Source organism: Pelmatolapia mariae, unplaced genomic scaffold (assembly GCF_036321145.2).
Source record: "Pelmatolapia mariae isolate MD_Pm_ZW unplaced genomic scaffold, Pm_UMD_F_2 NODE_ptg000119l+_length_88887_cov_1, whole genome shotgun sequence".
Taxonomy (NCBI): Eukaryota; Metazoa; Chordata; class Actinopteri; order Cichliformes; family Cichlidae; genus Pelmatolapia; species Pelmatolapia mariae.
Genome location: NW_027051829.1, coordinates 22,820 through 28,819, shown reverse-complemented (window position 1 = coordinate 28,819; position 6,000 = coordinate 22,820).

Here is a 6,000-nt window from a genome sequence, read left to right as displayed (position 1 = left end):
GAGATGCTGTTATGATAACTGCAGTGTGGCTAACCTCTCTCCTCCATAAAATGCCACAGCACAGGGACTAAGTAATGGATTTACGTAATGTTAGCACTTACTGACATTATAGCGCAGGGGTAACTCCATACCTGTGAAAGTTAAATGAAAGCCTTTGTTTTATTCCCTTCCATCTGAGCACTGTAAGACAAAATGCTCCTGTTTCTGAGGAAACGGCTTGCTAGGCAGGGAAAGAATGTAGAGCAATACCAACTTCTCTGTTTTAATAAGATATTGACTTCAAAAGAGGTTCAAAGTGCTGGCAATGGAAAGGAGATGAAACATTGGTTTAATGAAAGGATGTCTTGGCACTTCTGCTAAATGGATAGTTTCAGTAAAGCACAAGTGGAACTTGCTTTAATATAGTACTGACCTATAACAAGCTCAAGCTGTAGTACTTTCTAATTTAGCTAATGTATTAATTTGTCTTCTAACCTTAAGGTCTGGCATCATCGCTTAGTTATTTTATTAACCAAGTGCCATCAGTGTGCTAATAAACTTCCCGCTAACATTGCACGACTGTCAATCTGACATATAAACACGACAGGGCACATTTAAACTAGAAGGGTGCTCATGGAGCACATCCTCTGCCAAGTCAAGTGCCCTGTTTTGGCGTCTTAACCCATCTTTTTACTATCAGCCCGGTGGAGGGCCCATTTTACAAGAGCTCTTCAAATAACCGTAGTTCCGTTGTGCTAGTTACAAAATTTAAATGCTTTCGGAAAGTAGAGAAGACGAGTTTTATGGGGATATTCGGTGTATCGTGGTAGCACAAAGCATTCACAAGGTACTGCTGTCTGAACACAGACAGAAAAATCAGCTCCGCCTAGATTTTACCATGTGCGCCTCACATTACCAGAGCTCCTCAACCATTTTGGGCTAGAGGGGAAATTCAGATGGTTCCTGAAAGACGACTATTACTTTTTTACTTTTGCAGCTAAAATTACAAAATAAGTCTGATAATAATATGTCCGATATTTGGGTGACAAAGGGTTTTAAAAAAAGAGTGAACCAGACCTGCCCTAAAACTGAATGGATTCTTTGCCCATATTCCATTTCCCCTCTAAAGTTCATGAAAGTCTGCTTGGTAGTTTTCTGTTTTGTCTTTTATCCTCCTGAAAACAGACAGACAAATGAACAAACAGACAAACAAACACTGAGCGCCTACTTCTGCTTTAGCTCTTTCCTTTGTGAAGTCCACAGCCCTGCTAAGGCTGTGAGGCTTTGGGCTAAATGTTGACACACTGAAAATGGCAATATTATTATTATTATTACATGAAATCCTGTCCAACATTTTAGCCTAGCCAGAAATAAGAGACGTGAGAGCTATATCAGAGGCATGGCACTTAAATAACCCTGAACTGAAATCTATGGGAAAGATAATGTTACAACTTCCACAAAAAAGCTTCTTAAAACATTATTTTGAGGCACAGTCAGCAAACTTCTTAAGCTTTTACTTTCTTTTCTAGTCAGATTCAACTGATAATATGTGTGCTTTTTTTTTTTACTACTACTGAAATTAATTTTGAACAATCCTTCAAAATACCTGCACAAGTAATTCCCTGCAGATGTTTCAAGATGCCAGCAGAGTTGCAAAATTTGGCACAGCGCGCTAAAATGCAAACATTTGCTACCGCGCAATTAACACAATTGCACTTCTTTTGTCATGAAGAGCGAGACAAATTAAAATCTGGACCTGCTACATGAAGTGGATCACCACTTCATTGAGGGCGGGCTTTAACATGTGTAGCAAATTTCTTGCAAAATCTTTCCACAGTGCAGAAATGTCAGCCTCGCCGTTAGACTGGAGGAAAAGTCAGAGGATAATCAAAGCCATTAAGATGTGTCACCGGACAATCATGAATATTTATAGGAATTTTCGCTGCACGTCTTCTATTAAATGTGAAGATACTTCAGGAAAAAGGTAAAAAAAAAAAAAAAAAAAAAAAGTAAAAGCCTGCTAGCGGCTCTAAATCATCAGTCAAGGGATCACCGAGGAAGAGTATAATATAAAAGTTTTTGATATTTTCAGTCTAGACCACAGTGGTGGGCCAATTGATTTTACTTTTGTGCTCAAAGTCACGCTGCTAACATTTTCCATGAAATACACTCTGTATTTTATAGCGTTTAGTCTCTGCATGTGAAAAAATAGCAGTGTCCTGATGATATCGGCCCTACTCTGACAGAAAAAATATAGTAAGTCTATGTTAACTCATTGGTAACGTTGCAACTGCTTTATTGGATGTTTAGGTCAAAGTGAAGCATCTGGCTGGGTTATTTTCAGGTTCGCTCCTGGACAGGCAGTGGGAGTTTTTCTTACCAGGTGGGTGCCTGACACGAGTTGAAGAGGCAGAAAGGAGTGAGTGTCCTCTGAAATCATTGCCTGTGAGATGAAGCTTAGGGTGGACAGTAATGCCTGTTGTATATTTGGCTATTTTGACTTCGTTTGTAAGAAATGGAATATCTAAGCGCTGCTTTACCAACAACCTAGATCAGTAATACAGATGAAATCCAGATGATAGTTTGAGCCTTTATAACACATCATTACAAAAAAAAGCACATCCTGGCATGTAAATGCACATTGTGTTGTGCTCATTCTGGTCTCAGTCAAGCTAGTGAAACAAATTGCACATCAAAAAAGTGTCATCAATGGATTGTATTGTATTTGGGATCTGCAAGTGTTAATTTTCGAATTTTCAATTCCCCCAAAAATGTGAGCTCGTGTTCCACCCAGAGACCAAAGGTGCTGTTGAAATTGTCTGTTCTTATTGATATAATTTATTGCCTTTGTCCTGCAGCGCACACTATAATTCTGGTTTTAAGCCAAATCAGATAAGTGGATGGCTTTCACCAGTTATTGAAAATCAGTTGCAGGCTTCTTTCCATCAATCGATTTGCAATAGGAATTCTAAATTTTCCGGACAACACAGCTCCGCCGCTGTTTGATTTTCTCGGACTTTAACAGTTTGACACCCGGACTAACTTACGTACTCAATCACTGGATCTTTCTATAGTCACATCAACCTTACTTCTTGTTAAAAGAACACAATCATTTTGCACCTACAACTGATGCTTTAAAATGAACCTGATGTGTACAGTAACTCCTGAAAATCTCAATGCCTTGGCATCCTGTCAACCAGCTTTGCAGCCCACAGTGTTTGAGAGTAAATAATAGACGAACCTGATCCATACCAGGAAATCCACTGAGATGCAGAGGCTGTCGTTGCTGTTTGAAATAAAAAAGCACTTCAAACCCACCATGATCTGGAGAGCTTATACAGAAATTACTGCACTGGATCCACAAGACAAATACAAAAGAACTGAGATTAAAAAAATAAAAAAAATTAACAAGGTAAGCTCCCATCTTCTCTGCATCCTAATGGTGTGAAAATGTATATGTATATATAACACATTTACATTCAGCCTCAAGAGCTGTGCCGTACTTTTTTGCTAATGTCTTCTGCTTCTGACTGCACAGAACATTTATGGAGAAATCCTCCGAAAGTCAGGGTTAAACGGTGCTAGGAGAAATCCATCTGCCACCCCCAAATCACATTCTGACACGTCTCACAGTCAAATCTCCCCCCCAAGGCGTTAGATGAGGGAACATCTTCAATCTAAACCTGACTACAATGGGGCCCGTAAGACACCGCAAAAATGGATTGGGAGTGCTAAAACCACAGAAACCTCTGCCGGAAACACGACTTTCTATAAATACAAGATACTCGCCTCAGCTGCCAAGTTCGTTATTCTCTCTCCCTCTCTCTCTCTCTCTGTCATGTGGGGCTCTGCATAGTTATATATACTACATCATCATCCAAACACTGGGCAATTGAAAGCGAAATAGCACAAATAAGAAAAATGAAAGCAGCGGAAGCGTGGTTCGTCTTTGAAGGAACATCTCTCTCCTGCTCTTCCTCTGAGAGTGGGAGTGGGTTAGGGAAGCCCGGTACCAGGCCCCGATGCTGCTGCTGCTGCTGTTGGTGTGGCAGGTTTCCCGTGCGATCCAAAAATACTTTCGCACTCGCCCACTTTGGTCCCCAGCCGCCTGCCTGTACTCTTTGGTTCTACAACAGGGATGGGTGAGAATCAGATTCCAGCTCTCCAATCGTGATTGCGGAATGCCCCAGTGTTTCTTTAACTATGCCCCCAGACTCCTCCACACACGCTGCGCTCGCATGGCTCCCACCTTGCCCTCTTCTCTGTTGCATCCATGCTTACGGCTCTCTGACAGTCCGATTCTTGGGCCCGATCCAGCTACTGCACCTGGTGTTACCTAACTGCCTGCACATTTTCAAAAGAAATCCAAACAAACAAAACAAAAAAAAATGCCAAGACATTAACATTTTATTTCTTTTTTTTGCTGTTTCAATTATAACATCTCCACAGAGGTGAAGCATTCCTTAACTCGCACAAAACACATACTGTTAGATAACATGAAATTAAGAGAAAGCAGCGCAAATATCTATAATATTTCATTCGACAGACAAACCAGCAATGCCTTTAAACTGAAGCTCAATAACATCCACTGCACTAAATCATTCTCACGCAACATGGGACTAATTGCATGTACTTTTGACCAACTTAAGTTAATAGGTCGGCATATTCTAGTCTCTGACTCATCTGCACCCACACCGATTTCTATTTGTTGCTCTTTCTCTTATCAAGTGACTCCACAAAGTGTATGAAAATGTACGTCCGTTAATTATTAGAAAGCATTATTCCTATCGGTGCTTCACCGGTGCGCATATACTGGTCATTACAGAGACCTGCAATGCAAACACATTCAAACAAATAGCTAACAGCAGACATGTGAGGAAACAGATGAAGAATGTTAAGAGCTTGCAGCTAACAAAAGTAACTATGGAAACGGCCGGCTCTACATTGCACTAGCTTCCACAGCTCTCTCCAGAAATAAAAACTGTTGGGCTAAGAGCGAATCAGGTAAAGACAAAAGATCCCGGGTGAACCTATTTATAGTGGGCCTTACATAACATACATAGACCTATGTTGGCTGAGGCAACTTTGGTATTAAACAGCAAGCTTCTGAGGAGGAGGGGGGGAGTTTGTGTGTAAAAGTGAATATGATAGATCCTAGAGCAAATTTTATTGAAAGCCATTTAGTGTAAACAGCAATTAGGATGACTCCTAATGAGAGGAAAGCTTGCTGTTTTTGATGTCGGGGAGAACAAACGCTGTCACGCCATCCTGTGTGGTCAGTGATGTCAAAGCTGGAGTTCCACAACAACATTAACATGCAGTACGCTAATGAGACGTGACCCATTGAGCAGTTTAAAGCCACGAGGCTTGAGGAATACACAGGGACCGAGAAAAAAAAACAAAACAAAAAACCCTTACTTCCTAAGAAGCACAAATTCATAGCCAGTTAGCCCGGAAGCTTTGTTTGTTTGTATGAAAGGCAAAAAAAAAAAGTTGTGTCAGAGGAGAACACACAGACACACACACGCTCACACACACTCTCGCACACACAGAGCAGCGTGTGGCCTCGGGACAAGAAAACATCTGATATCTGCAGTGAAATAATATGAACATGCAAGCCCACATGAGCACAGAAACTGTGTGTTAGAGCCACTGTAGTGCTGTAATGCATGAACAGTGATCATCTAGAAATACAGCCTGCCACCATATCTTAAATCCAAATTGATCCATTAGCATAATTATCCACTTATACTGCTTTAATTCTAAGTAGCTCTCCATTGTAAGTAAAATGATAGCTAAGCTGTATTCAAAAAGCCACTTTTCCACTCACAAATGCCTTATTAATTAGCTCCCTCTAGCATACCTTCCCAGTAATTACATTCAATACAGGAGTCACTGCTGTGTGTGTGCATGTATGTGTGTGTCTATGTGTGTGCTGGGGTGGTGGGAGGGGGTGCTATTAGACAACTTTATAATTACTCTGTACATGTATAATGATCTCCATCACAGGAAGAAAAGAAA